The sequence below is a fragment of the Schistocerca gregaria genome, chromosome 2 (assembly GCF_023897955.1).
Source record: "Schistocerca gregaria isolate iqSchGreg1 chromosome 2, iqSchGreg1.2, whole genome shotgun sequence".
Classification (NCBI taxonomy): Eukaryota; Metazoa; Arthropoda; class Insecta; order Orthoptera; family Acrididae; genus Schistocerca; species Schistocerca gregaria.
The window spans coordinates 598,016,935-598,032,860 of record NC_064921.1 but is presented as its reverse complement, the minus strand read 5'-3'; the positions used below and the strand labels follow the sequence as shown (position 1 = coordinate 598,032,860).

At 40.4% G+C, this 15,926-nt stretch overlaps 1 protein-coding gene across 5 annotated transcripts in view; it reads left to right on the top strand.

The window, feature by feature from the left end:
* Nucleotides 1–15,926, top strand: part of LOC126334527 (spindle and kinetochore-associated protein 1-like) — a 424,403-nt gene that overhangs the window by 351,448 nt on the left and 57,029 nt on the right. The window lies entirely within an intron of this gene.

The window sequence follows — 15,926 nt, the reverse complement described above, 5'->3', positions numbered from 1 at the left end:
GTATAAGTTAGTTTAAATAGTGTGTAAGTCTAGGGACCAATGACCTAAGCAGTTTGGTCCCTTAGAATTCTCACACATTTGAACATTTTCAGGTACTCTGGGGAGACACATGAACTTAATTGATACACTTATTATCTCTGTTAAAGGGGCTTGTGGGCTATGTATGCACACCTCCAAAACAAAGACAGGAACCTCAACTATGTCTGCTGATTTCTTATTTCTTAATTGATAATCTCTCTTCTAAAGTTCCAGCTCTGATGTGGAAAATAACATTGTTGTGCTTTCTGTATAAGTCACTGCTAGTGCTACATGTGTTTCAGGAAGATTTTGCTGCAGCTTCTCTGCAATACCAGAGAAATAATCATTTGGAGAATTTGCTAATGCCCAACAACTTTCTATTACCCGATTCCCATACTTGGTATACTTGCATTTAAATTAAAAAACCTTAATGTGCAGCATGCAAAAGATGTTTTTCTTTTGGACTAGGCTACTGCAGTTTCTTATACTTGTCTAAGTTTTTCAGTTTCTTGTTGTATAATTTCCCACACCACTTTGCTCTTGTTTCCTGCATTATATATTCTGTGTTATATTAATTTGTCATTGAATAATTTTTTCCCCCTGCAAGCAGTATCCTCCTATATATATATTTTTTTATAACTGTGAATACCTCAAGGAAATGGATTAGTGCAGTGCTTTCGCAAAGAACTGAGGAATTTAAATACCTGCAGTTATGCACCTGTTCTCCTTAGCTGCTATAGTAGAAATAGCTACTTTGAGAAATGGAGCCTCAAAAGTTAAACAATGTGCAGAATTTAGTGAACTGGCACCTAAATCTCCAGATATAAGACACTCAGATCAGTACCAAATGTTGAATGTGGATAGAGTATCAAACAAAACACCGAATTACTGAGTGCTATGTGCTGCCAGCTAGAACATGCACAAATGGTAATCGAAAGTAACACCACAACTACGGAGCACATGAAAGACATATCTGTGAGTGACAGTTTTGTAGATCTCTCGTGGGTGAGATCGTAGAGCATAAGGTTGTTGTACAAAGAGTCCCGTATTCAAACCACATTGATGACAATTTGTTTTAACTGTTTACAAGTGAAACTGTTATAGGGAAGAACATTTTCCTGTCATGTAAAAGGCTTATCGGAGTTTGTAACAATGTTGTTTTGGCAGTCTGCTTTTCCTTTGTTGAAGGTAGCAAACGTATAGAGTAAATTGGTATATATATGTGTGGTGTTCTATCGGACATGTATGACAGACCGGACACAACAGGTGATGAAGTTGATAGTGCATTTGTAGTTTTCACAGAATAAACATAAACAATTGGAAGAGTAGAATAAAGAAACAATTGCATCACACGTATGGCAGTATTGATAGTCCCATACAACACTTTCACAAGGAAGAAAAAGCCGTAATTGGGGTATGAAAATCAGGACCTTTGGTACAGCAATCTAACGCTGTACTAACTTCCCCATGGGAGCTATGCATATTAGTCACTCACAATCATGCTTTTCCTGTACTCCATAGTTGCGGTGTTACATTTAATTAAGACTTATTCTCGTTATGCTGAACAACAGAACATAGTACAGACTAAATCGGAGTTTAGTTTGATACTCACTGTAGTGTCCTGCGGTTGGCAGGAAAGAACTAACAATCAAGTTTGAACACACTTTATTATAATAAAAAGTCTTCTTGGCATGCACTAATTTCGAAATGCAAGAACAAGAAATACAACAGTTCATGTGGTGGCAAAACCAGATAAGAGCACAAGACAATAAAGAAAATAATGACCAAAATACTACTCTACCAATTACAAAGATACAACGTGCTACTGAATGCTATGGCGAGTGCTTAGTATGCTAGAGCCAGCGTAAGTATTGGATGGAGCTGTCCTAACTCTAGATGAACGCTGCCGGTCTAACTCTGCTGGCATGCTTATAATGCCAATTTGGCAGAGTGCAACACGTAGGCACATGAGTTCCAATTGGTGGATCACTGTCACATGTCTTCTCGCGAAGCAGTTTTGTGTTTATGAAGAAAACCTGTTATTGTTTACATCCACTGGCAATGTTTCGATCTGAGCTCTTGAAGGGAGGTCAGCAGCCCACCTCACTTGTTGTGCAGGCCCTCTAACTGATAAGGGGCTGCTACGAAATTTCTCCCCCTGGAAAAAGAATGCACAGTACCACAAACATCCATTGTAGTAGGGGTGTCCTAGTTGACATCCATGGGTTCATGGCCGACATGGTCAGGAGGTGGTGACGCAGCAGGGGCAGCTGGCAGCAGGCACAGTGGCTGGGGTTGAAGTGGAGGTTCCGTCACAGGGCGGCTGGCAATACGCACTGGCAGCTACCCCGGGGTGTCGTGGTCCATCAGATGGGGGTGGAACTGGTTGAGGTACCGGCAAAACTGTCAGCCCACTGGAGAAACGCCATTGCCTGGACGCAGAGCTTGGTGATGATTTCAGGCACCCAGCTTGCCTGTGGATGAGACAAGATACGCACGCAGACCTCCTGCCTGATGCAGGAGGAGTGTGCCAAAATGCGGGTGGGAGGGTGAGAAGCCTCGGGAACAAGGACTGATAAGGGAGAGCAGAATGGTCAACCGTGGAGTATCTCCACTAGACTTACCGGCATAGTGGGTGGTGTGGTCTGTAGCAAAAAAAAAAAAAAAAAAAAAAAAGCAGCATGGCATCCTCCAAAGGGTGATGGCTCAGCAGCTTACCGAGCTGGGTCTTGAACGTCCGCACAAAACATTCTGCCCGGCCATTTGATGCAGGATGAAATGGGGCAGTATGGACGAGGGAAATTCCATTGGTAGTACAGAATTGCTTAAACTTGGTCGAAGTAAGCTGTGGACCATTATCCGTAATGATCGTTTTGGGGAGTCCCTTGATAGCAAAGAGGTGCCGGGGAATTTTGATAGTCTCAGCAGAAGTGGTGATCACCATTCGGGAGACATAAGGGTATCCCGACCCAGAGTCTATCAGTAGGAGCCACTTGGAACTGAGAAATCCAAATGGAGACGTTCCTACGGAGCAGCTGCATCCAGCCATGAAAAATACTGCCGCTGAGGTGCTGCCTGATGTGTTTGGCCTGTGGTGCAGGCTGACACAAGGGAGGCAGTGTCTTAATCCAAACCGCACCAGTAAAGGTGTCGGTGGGCCAGCTGTTTGATGAGGATGATGTCCCAATGGCCAGCGTGGAGGAGGTCGAGGTGCAATGCATGTGGTGGTAGAGATCTTGCAGCATCTGATCCTGAGCGGTGACCTGCCGGACTGCATCAGCATCCAACGGAAGCCCATCCAGAGCTATGTCCACATCTGATTCAACATGGAAACAAACCAAGGGGGAGACGTCAAACTCACGGTCCACCCCGGCAGGCAGCCGGGACAGAAAATCGGTGTTTGCTTGCCGTTCAGATGTGCGATAGACAACATTGGTTTAACGTCACCAGGAAGAGCTCCCAACGCAGGAGGCAGCGCACTGTCCAGGTACGCACTGCGGCGCCCGGGAGGAACAAATAAAGCAAAGGTTTGTGGACAGTCTGCAGAATGAAATGATGACCGTAAACAAAATTGTAGAAGTTCATTAGGCCAAAAACCAGTGCCAAAGCTTCCTTTTCAATTTGACTATATTTGGTTTGAGCATAGGTCAGTTTTTTGGATGTGAAAGCTACTGGCATCTCAATGCTGTCAACCGCTTGTGAGAGAACCGCACCCAGGCGATAGTCTGATGCATTGGCGGCGATGATTAAGGGCAGGGGAGTATTGTAAGTGGCCAGACAAGGAGGGCAGAAGAGAGCTGACTTGAGATGTGTGAAAGCCTGTTCACATGCCGTGTTCCAAACCCAATGCGCAACCTTGCACAATAATCCGATCAGGGGTGCTGAAATCTCAGCGGTGTGGGGTATAAAACGCCAATAACAGTTGATCTGACAGAGGATGGATTACAGTTGCTTCACGCTGGGAGGAGGAGGAGGAGGCAAGTTTCGAATCACTTCGACATACTCCGTGTAGGCTACAGGCATCAATCATGAACCCGAGATAACTGACCTCTTGCGCAAAATAGTCACACCTTTCTTTTCGGCAATGCGAGTTAGCATAAAAAAAAAAAAAAAACCCTGAAATAGCCTATCCAACTTGTCCGCAAGGTCCACCTCGGACGTGCCACAGACAGTGACATCATGCAGATAATTTGCTACCCTGAGCACCTGGCTTGTGAGGCATTCCAAATAACATTGGAAAATGTCAGGGCTGCTGGCAGTCCCAATTGGGAGGTGGTTGTACTAGAAAAGGCAACACAGGGTATTGATGACTAGGATCTGCTGCGATTCATCGTCCAGTGGCAGCTGCAAATAAGCATAGGGCAAATCAATTCTGTGAAAACGGTTGAGCCCACAAGACATGTGAGTATATCGTCAACTGATGGGATAGGATATGCATTGATGACGGACTGAGAATTTACTGCGACCTTAAAATCGCCACAGACTGGTAAATCACCGTTTGGCTTTTCGACTGTCACGATATGTGTTGCCAAGCGACTGCGCGATGGGAGAAAGGATGCCTTCATCTTGGAAGCGGCGATGTCTCGGAGAGACTAGGCGGGCCTTAAAAAAATGAGGAACAGCAGAGGGAAGAAGCTGATCATGCGCTGTGAAACCATTCATCCCTGGTGTGGAGGATGAGAACAACGTTTCGTATTTGCTGAGGAATGGGACAAGGAGGGGATCTAAACCGTCTGTACCTTGTCCTGCACTGACAAACCCAGAGGACCAGAAATGTCCACACCCAAAAGGTTAGTAGTACTGGGAGAGCTGACCATCAAAAACTGAGTGGTGAAGGAACAACCATTGTAAGAGATCTGTGTGTGGAAAAAATGCCGTCGACTGATATTGGGTGACTACTGAAACTATGCAAGGCACAAAGGGATAAAGCCAGCGAACCCAAGTGCTGGTGCGTTGCACCATCCACAATAGAAATGGATGATGTTGTGTCAATTTGGAAGACCACCGGAACATGTGCTACCTCCAAGGTAAGGAGAAAACGGGCTTCTGACTGAGGAATGATGGAGAATACTTATCTGTCAATGGAATGCATGGCTTCCAGGTCTAGAGGTGAAGATTCGTGACAAGCCCGTGTGTCCGCAGGAAGTGTGGCATCTACGCGATGTTTCTGTGAAGCCTGACACACCACGGTGGTATGGCCTGCTCGGCTGCAAGCCGTGCACCTTGCTTGCCGGTGGGGGCACTCCGACCATTGGTGAGTCTAGAAACAGTCCAGACAGGATGGAAAACAAGCGAAAGATTCTCTGTCACTGGATGGACCAACGGATTGACAAGACTCTTGTTCGGTGCTAGGCAAATGGCAAGCCACGAAAACAGCCAGATCAAGACGCAGCGATAGTACCGGTGAGACTGTTCAAATGCACGAATGATCAGTAAGCAGGTGTCGAGGGAAGGGTCCTGTAACTTCAAAATATCAGCCCGAAGACCCTTATCTGGTGCGTGAACCACCACCATATTGCGTATCAACAAAAAGGCATAAGACTGCTTGCAGGCAACATTGGCGCACCGGAATTTACAATCATGGGAGAGGCACTGGAGCCTCATAATCCATTCCCTATATGTCTGACCTGGGGACTTTCTACAAGAAAAGAAAGTCTGACACGGATGGAGCTGACACGTGTTTATGCGTCAAAGTACTCAAAAAGGCAGCCCTTAATATGGGTAAAGGAGAGATCATGAGGGGATTGCTCAGGATTCAGTTGTTGAATTAAACAATACACCTGTGGACCGACTGTTCTGTTGGGGGGGGGGGGGCACCAACTTTGATTTTCATCGTGGATCCCAGGTGCCAGTAAATTTTTCTCCAGCAGTTTGAGATAATTTGACCATGCTTCGACAGACCTGTCAAAAGCAGGAAACGTTGGTGGAGCCTCATGCAAAGTGTTCAATTTACTCACGATGGAATCAACTCTATGAGCTACCTCTTGCAACTCTGGGGAGTTAGGGCAAAGTTCTTACTGTGTGAGGGCTGCCTGAATCTGCTATTGTGTTTCCATCAAGGACTGAAGTAGTTCCTCTGAGGAGGCCATTTCATTTGAAAATGGAAGTTTTACCTTTGTTGCCAATTTACTGTAGTGTCCTGCGGTTGGCAGGAAAGAACTAACAATCAAGTTTGAACACACTTTTATTATTATTATTATTATTATTATTATTAGTCGTAAAGCTCCCATGTGGAAGACGCTAAGTAAAGCTGGTTCACTTTCCGTTCTTCTTGGTCTTCTGGTTCTTTTTATTTGCCCACCAGTTTTTCATTGTTTGCGAAAATTTAGTTCTTCTTTCTTCGCTCCATTTTGTTCCGGTTCTTGGTGCTTTTGTCTCTGGTTTAACCTCCCACTTTTCAACTTTTATTCTAAAATTGTTCCTTGCAGCTATTTCTTCTTTAGTAATTTTTGCTAATTCCAAATCTTTTTTAACTTTTTGGATCCATTCTCCTCCATTAACAAGAGAATCTACGTATTTTACAATTCTTTTTGTTAATCTGTGTTCAGGAAATCTCATTATGTGGCCATAGAATTTAAGGCGTCTTTTCCTCATGTCTATCTCTATGTTAGAATATTCTTCAATTTTTGATGTTTTCTGTAATCTATATCCATTCTCGGTCCATCTTGGTCCCAAAATTTTTCTAATTATTTTTCTTTCTTCTTTCTTTAGATTTTCTAGATCAGTTTTCCTGTTTAGTGCCAAGGTTTCGCTGGCATATAACATTGATGGTTTAATGACTGTATTGTAATGCCTAATTTTTGCATTTAAAGATAAAACATTTTTTATTATAGAGGTTTTGCACTAATCCTAAACCTTTACAAGCTTTTTGTATTCTTTCTTGTTGTGCAAATTTTTCCGAGATAATTTCTCCAAGATATTTGAAGTATGGTACTCTGTTGATTTCTCGGTATTTTGTTTGTAATTTGGAAATTTCTAAATTTGTTGTTGTAAGACACACTTTATTATAATTAAAAAAATGCCTTCTTGGCATGCACTAATTTCCAAAGGCAAGAACTACAAGAAACACAATTCTTGTGGTGGAAAAACCAGATAAGAGTAAAAGACAATGAAATAAAATAATGACCAAAATACTACTCTACCAATTACAAAGATACAACATGCTACTGAAGACTACGGCGAGTGTGTACTATGCTAGAGACGATGTAGGTATTGGCCGGAGCTCTCCTAAGTGTAGGTATACACTGCTAGTCTGACTCTCCTAGTGTGCTTATAATGCTGATTCTGCAGAGTGCTTTATGTAGTCACATGAGTTCCGATTGGTGGATCACTGTCATATGTCTTTTCATGAAGGAGGTCTGTGTTTATGCGGAAAGCCTGTTATTGCTCACATCCTCAAGCAATGTTTTGATTTGAGGTCGGCAGCCCACCTTGCTTGTCTGTTGTGTGGGCCCTCTAACTGATAAGGGTTGGTTTTATGTGGTGTTTGCTATGGTTCTGGTATTCGTGCAGTTGTGTGATGAACTTTTGTGCGATTTAGTGTTTTTGAGATGATTTCAACGAAGAAATGATATCATCAGTCTTTCAGGGATGCCTAGTCTGCTGAATTTCCATGTATTATACAATTGCAGAAAGGTGAAATATTCACATTCTGTTCCACGTGTTCATGTGATACAAACATTGCGTACGGAGGAAGAACTCAATTAATAAATCATATTAAATCCGTTAAACACATCTCCAATATGAAAATGAAGGGTAGCAGTATGAAAATTGATTCAATTTTTACCACCCCTGGAGCTGACCTTGATGTAATAAGAGCAGAATGTTTGTTCACTTAATTTTTAATTGAACATAATATTCCATTGGCTGCTGCTGATCATGCTGGTGCCCTTTTTAGGAAAATGTTCTTTGGTTTGGAAATAGCAAAAAGATACGGTTTTGGTCATACATGGACTTCACATACTTTGAAAGAAATGGCGGCAGATTCAAGAAATGAACTCATTACCTGCATGCAATGTGAACCGTTTAGTTCGGCTACAGATGGGAACAATGACAGTGATGCTAAGCTTTATCCCTTAGTCGTCACCTGTTTTAGGAAAAGATAGTTACTTCGGTGCTGTCTGTCCCAGCCTTGGTGGGTGATTCAACGGGGGCATGATATTGGAAATCTGTTAATTTCACATTTGGAGTATTACAAAATACCAGTTGAAAATTGTGTAGTGTTCTGTTCAGACAATGCTCCAGTCATGATTGGAAAGAATAATGGAGTTGCTGCTGTTTTAAAGGAAGCACAGCCATATGTCTTTGTGCTTGGATGCTCTGTCATTTGATTAACTTGGCTGCTGAGAAATGTGCAAGCAGTTTGCCTGTTTAGATTGATGAACTTTTAGTTGACATTTTCTATTATTTAGAAAAGACTTGCAAGAAGTTCCAAGAGCTTCACACAAGGAAACTAATAAGATATTAAAACATTATTGCACAAGATGGCTATCTTTAGGAAAGTATATGCAAGGACTATTGGAGCAGTGGAATCCTTTTGTTGGGTTCTTTCAGATGAGGTGCATGTTGGTGCTCAGTGTGCACCAAGTAGCTGAACATCGTTTACAATCCCAAAAGCTGAGCTTTGTGGTTCTAAAGACCAAGGAAAGAGGGAGGCTTCCAAGTCAACAGAATTGGTTGCCCCCCCCCCCCCCCCCCCAACAGATTTGCACCTGACACTCCTGTGCTGAAGAAGGACGACATTATTCAAACCCATGAAGAAAAAACTGTTTCTCTCTTAAGGCTTAAACAAGGCATATTGTGCTGTCATTCCTATATTTGAGAATCTCAGTTGTGCAGAGTGCTTCCCATCAAATTCATAAACTCTTAGAACTAATGATGAACATATTACAGCAGCTTCTTTCCGGTTTGTTAAACCTAAAGTTATAAAGAGTTCCCTGTTACAGAATGTTCAGTACCATCTTAATGAGAATCAGAGAGACAATGATGATCTAGTTATTGGAGTTCAGAAAATGAATTTGGTGAAGAAATTTAATGATAAAGATAAACAAACATTCTTTTTGTCTGTCAGAGTTTACTTCTGCTGTGCATGTGATTATACAGGGTGTCTATAAATAAATATCGGGATTTTAACACTTTATAATATTTATTACATTAAACTTACAGTTTTTTGTGTCAAATGAAAGAGAAACTGAAAGTTTTACCAAGAACCTTATAAATGTTCTATGTGAGCGCCATTTGTCACACGGCACACACAAAGTTTATAGGCGAGCGCTGGATAGGCCGCAAGGGGCCCAATGACAGGGTCTCCATGTTTACTCGACCTAACACAGTGTGATTTTTTTTCCTTTGGGGCTTCATCAAGGATCGTGTGTACGTACCTCCGCTACACAGCAGACCTCCCTGAATTAAGAAACTGGAGTGAAGCAGCTGTTGCTACAACCACTGAAGACACACTTATTTACGTTTGGGAAAAACTCTGCTATAGACTTTGGGTGTACCGTGTGACAAATGGTGCTCACATTGAACATTAATAAGGTTTTTGGTAAAACTGAGTTGCCCTTTCATTTGACATATCATTTATAATTCTAAGTTTAATGTAATAAATATTATAAAGCGTTAAAACCCTGATATTCATTTATAAACACCCTGTATCACAAACAAGTTTTTCCTCAATGATGAAGTACCGAAGCATGCAGAGGTTGCAGAAGTTTCCAAAATTGATGACACGAAGTTTTCTTCTGTAGAATTTCTTGTAGAAAGGTTTTCAGCATCCCTGCCGAGGAAGGGAAGTAAGTCAGGTGATGACCAATGAATGTGCTTCAGAACCAATTTGTGGCCCTGCAGGTTGATGACTCTGCTACTGTTGAGAGCAAGAACTTGACAGATGAGCATTCACGGAGCTGATGGTGTTCCTAAGTACGATGGGTTATCCAGGCTAATGCTTTTTATTTTGATCCTACCGCACAGTAATGCTGAGTGTGAGTGTGTGTTCAGTTTGGTGAAGAAGAATCACAATCGGTTTAGGTCCTCCTTGTCGAATTAAACACTAGGATCCATTTCTGTTTTGATAACAAGAAGCAGTGGTCCATGTTACATAGATAGATTTCCTTCAGAATTTCTGACGAAAACTTCTCATCTTCATCTCTCCTCTGCAACCTGTGATGGAATATAGCCAGTATTCTGTGAACTTGTGTTAACATTTTTTGTAATCTTTCTCTGTGTAGTCTTTTCTCTCTATGTTTGAACACCTTGTGACACCTGCGCGCATTAAATTTTTGACATTTGAGATTTTCTGGATTTCTGTTTCTGAAAGTTGGCAGGTATGGATCTGATAAAATCATTTTCTAGGCCTACAGTTTGGCAGGTTTCACTGAGCCTGTCTAGCTTTATTGTCAGACAGTAAAGATCTGAAATTTTACAATTTCCCCTGTAACCTCTGTAATTATATGGTCTAAAACTGGAGCTGAACTTTTTGAAATCTTTGCAGCAGTTTTTACCATATGTGCCACACCAAAAGTGCTGAAAACATTGTTACTAATGTCACCCTCAACATTTGTGTTAATATGTCTCCACTTGTTATTATGATACATGATACAGAAGTATCTAAGCTGGTTGAGATGTTTGTAAAAAAAAGGATACTGTTTCCATGTTTATCCTAAAAAAAGCATAGTTCTCTCACCCATGACAACAGATATTTGAATACATCACTACTGGTGCAAGAAGTCATGTAGGACACAATTGGTACGTTCTGATGTAGGACAAGTCACTGTGTTACAATTTATCGTCACATGATTTAAATTTACATTAATTATGGTATTTTTACTTTAAATGTGCATTAAGTAATAGTGTTCAAAGTATATATATTGTGCAAGTGGAAGAGAACATGTTGTAAAAGCAAAAAGAGCACATACTGTACAGATCGATATACGAGAGTGGTTTGAAAAGTTCTTGGAATCACCATGAAAGTTCAGCACTAGAGCAACGAGTTGTTTAGGTGATATTCATTGGAGTGATGACTGTGAACACATGCCACGTTAGTCAGGGTGTATACGACCCTGGAGATCCAGGAAAAACCTGGTAATTTTTTCATCCGGGAGGAAACCGAGAAAAACCTGGGATTTTTTAGAATTCCGGGAATTTTTCATTGTTTTAGTTTTCAGTTAAATTTTTGTAATTTTGGCTGGTAAGAACTAATACTCTAACAAAGGTTATTACTGTACCCCGCTACTGCAGAATAATACTTCAACAATAAAACATAAATGAGAGAAAAAACGAAAATAACTTAAATTGCAAAAGAAATGCGCCATATACACCGACACACAGTGCTCATGCAAACATCTGCCAACTGCAAAGTGTGTCAAAGGCTTTAGGAAGACTATGCAATGCTTCATAACAAAAAATTGCCTCCGATGAGTGTGAAGTCACAACTGTTTACACTAGTTTCGTTTTAGCAGTTACGAGCGGGCTCAAGCGCATTTGCAGTTGAGTAGTAGATTCACCCTCTTCTGTGGCTGTGTAAGCAGTTGCAGCTAGATGCTACCCCGAAACGGGGTGCCAAATTCATATTCTTGAGGAAAAAAACTTGTTTCACAAAGCGCCTAGCATCCAGCGCATGTTTGTCTCTAGATTATTCATATGATTCTGAAACAATTCCCTCTTGGTTTTTGAACATTTTTAACACGTTTCAAGTTGATTTTTGAATGCGTGCATAGTGTACGTGATGTTTGTCAGGAGAATCCTCGTCGCATCTAGAAATAAACTTTCCGCAGACAAAAGGGGACGTGCTATACATGCTGAGTGGTCTAAAGCGGAACGGATAAATGACAATCACATTTTGATTATGTGATTGATTGAGTTTACAAATGATCAACCTTGTTATAATTACTAGTGAAATCCATAGACTCAGACTACCAGAATGGAAGTAAACGACTGACAGGAATAACAGGCGAGAAAGTTTATGTATTATCTTCTCGGTGTATCCAAGATCAAATGTTGACAGAAAATTTTTGACCAGATTGCTACACTAGTAAGGGCCAGTTGTACAGTCCCCGGCTTAAGTTCTATTCTGGAAGTAACGTGGAAAACGTGTTGTACGAACACGTAATAACGCCTAACTTGAAAATAATAGTGGCATAACTAAACCTGTGATTCTGGCAGGGTTAGTGAAGTTAATCGGCGAACAAATTTTGACATTGGTAGGAATAGCTACAGAACTGGTGGATGAGAAGATTGTTTGTTAGAATGAGGAAGGAGAAGAAACAGGGACATCACACAAATTATGGAAGGATAAGAAGATTCCAAATTTGTTTAAAATTTTCGTAATACTACTTTTCGATCTCATGCTTGAGAAACTGGTGCATATGAATGAAACTTGAAAGTATTTCCTAACATGAAGCTTTTTGCTTGTACTAGGCATTTTGTATTGGTACTTCGTGAATTATATTCTGTTGTGTTATAAAAATGGCTATTTGTGCCAAAACAATCTCGTTTATTTGGTGTGTGTTACAAAATTGCTGCCATATTAGAAATGCATATTTTATCTAATCTAGAAGACATTGACAAAATAGACGTAATCAGATCAAGAAACCACATCAGTCTTGGGTATTATTTGTGTCAGCTTTTTCAGTAATAGATAACGACATTTCGAGTTTTCATGTAGCAAAACGTTTGACGAACTTAGAGGTAATAGATTCTTTCACAAATAATGTGTAATTTCTTGCTTATCTCTTGTTTTTATTGGTTTTGTGTCCTATATTTAATTTTATGTCACACAAAACAGCAAGTTATCAGCTAATAGGCAATAAAGAATTCAAATTTTCTGAAGAGTTTTTGTTCTCCTGATTACAAATTATCCCATCCGCTAATAATTGTGAGGTTTTTTTTTAAAAAAAAAAAAAGAGGGGCAGGCTGTCAAACTGGCAGACTGGGAGCAGGAGAGGCACCACAGGACATTTCAATTTCCACTGTCCTGAATATAGTTTGATGGCATCCATTGTAAAATAAACACATTTCAATTCCACGGAGCGAAATACAGTGACGTGCGATAGAAGAATGCTGTATGAAGAGGTGTGGTACTGCACTTTGGCACACTTAAGACCAAATAACGTGTCATACATTTCCTTGAACACACATGCTTTATGTTTCAGACTTTTGAGAAAGATGATCACTACAAGATGAACATATTTTTGAAAATTCAGTTTCTTTTAATTATTGGACCGGTTCGTAAATATAGTAGATCCAGGGCTGATGCCCACAGCAGTCCGAGCTATAGTGGGTAGTCTCCACGTGACCCGTGTTTACATTTAGTGATTTTGCTGTTTCTCCTTCGTTTACTCTCGCGTCAAATGAAAACAAAACGGATATCTGTGGTCAGGAGCCATCAAGTGAATTAAAATACATTCACATAATTATGGAAGGCTAAAGTATGTCATTAGTTTCAGATTTTATTTTATTTCTACCTTTCTGACAGTCAAGCATTAATCACCTTGCTGAACAATGATGTTATTTTTGCCTGTTTGCTAAAGAAATTTGACTTTTATTAACCTTTTCCGCAGAGGCAGTCAATGTATTTGAAACGAAATGTTTAATTCCACAGTACTGGGTAATTTCAACTGTTCGCTGCATTTCAATTGCACGTTTTCATTTTCTAGCACATATGGCATTATGCCATAATAAAGAACCAAACATGATATAATACAGTACTGGTGCTCTAAGAAAATTTACATCCCGAAAAACCACACTGAAGAGCTTAATATCAGGTCAAGGTGTACTTCGTTGGGAGCCTGGACATATGAATGTACACTTTAAGTATGTACTTTAAATGTGCACATTTTAATATGGTTTACGAAATTCCGGTGCTCTGGAAGTATCCTCTGATGTCTTGTTTCTTTACCTAATGTATGATCTTTCAATGTTTTACACATATGTATATATGGGCTTGGGGCTTTCTACGTCATGATAGCTGTGCAAGCGCGGTGTAGCCTGTTATCTGCGCTCTCTGGCAACTGCTAAAATGAACCTATTTCTAACTGGTTGCCGGAAAATATTACGGATAGTGGTTTGAAAAGCATCACTTTCAAAGTAAATATCCTTAAACTATGTGCAAGAATGTACCATGAATTTATTAAATCAAGAACATTTGACTCTCATTTAAAAATCAACTCTTTGATGACGAGCCATTTAGAACCCTGAAAATTAGACATTAATGTCATTAATAAAAATTTTATTGGCACATTTGTGTAATATATCTTAAAAGTGTAACACGCTCGAAAAAGATCAACATTGTATGCGAAAGCTTAGGTTGTCTTGCAGCTTATTAATCTTAGAGACTAATATTATATGTGATAGTTTTGCTTTTTTTTTTTTTGTAGCAACACTATGTATATTAATTTAAACTATTAACTTTCTGTGTTTGCGTGTTTGTGCTACTTAACAGTGATGCTGTTGGCCCCCTACATCATGTGTCCTATGCTCTGAATATCCGCTGTCATCTGCTGGTGAGATCACGTTACATGAGCTTTGACTGGCTTACAAAAGCACATCGCAATCTTGATTTCAATGATTCGGAAAGTAACATGCGGTGTTTGGTGGAATTCCAGTTTATACTTTCATAATACGAAAATACGCAGCGTACATGTTACTGCACATCAAAGATATTTCCGAAACATGTATTTTTCCCTGAATTTACTTTTCTAAAGTGCCGGGAAATTCTACGCCCATGTATAAAACCACAACCATTCAAAGGATTGATAAGGGAAAATATATGGTCACTTAAAACGGAAGAAGCGTGTTTTCACCTAAAAGTCTATTTTTAACTAGGAAATCCGGGAAAAGTCTGAGAATTTTTTTTTCCTTGTCCGCTTATACACCCTGGTTAGTGCTCTTGGAAGAAAGCTGTCACGTTGATGTGGCTCTGTTGCTGTACCCACATACCGATTTCTGAAGATGGAAAAAAATAGAGATTCGAGCAGTGATACAGTACTTCGTAAAGAAAGGTATGAAATCAAAGGACATTCATGCCTATTTCCAGAACACACAAGGGGGGGGGATCAGCTGCTTCATATTCAGCTGTTGTCAAGTGGACAAATTAATTCAGATTTGGTCGGGAGAGCTCAGATGATGATGCGCAATGGTCAGCCACGATGTGTCACTACTGCAGAAATTGTTCCAAAGTGCACAAAATGGTCATGGGAGGATCGCAAATTCAAAGTGTGTGAAATTGCTCACACTTGCCAGATGTCATCTGAAAGGGTATATCGCATTTTAACTGAAGAATTAGAAATGAAAAAATTATCTGCAAGATGGGTACCATGACTCTCGATGCTGGATCAAAAGAGCTTGATGATCGACATATGGGAAAAATATGTGGCCCGTTTTAGGAGAAACGAACAAACTTTTTTCGCTGGTTTGTGACCGCAGATGAAACTTGAGTGTACTACTATACCCCAGTGACAAAACAGTCAAACCAGTGGAAACATGCTGATTCTCCCCCACCAAAAAAATGTAAAGACAATTCCTTCGGTGGGAAAGGTCATGGCATCAGTGTTCTGGGATGCGAAGGTGATTCTGTTTGTAGATTATCTCCCCACTAGGCAAACAGTTACTGGAGAATACTATTCTAACCTCCAGCACAAACTGCAACAAAAGATACGTGAAAAGGCCATATTTAGCAAGGAAGAAAGTCATCTTCCATCAAGACAATGTGCGCCCAAACACATGCCATCACCATGGCAAAATTATACAAACTAAGATATGAATTGTTGCCACACCCATCTTTTTCACCTGATATGGCTTTGTCAGTCTTCTCTCTCCTCCCAAAAATTTTACTTGGTAGACGAAGATTGACTTCAAATGAAGAATTGATAGCTGGAGTTAACAACTATTTTGCAGGCCTGGAGGAAACTCAT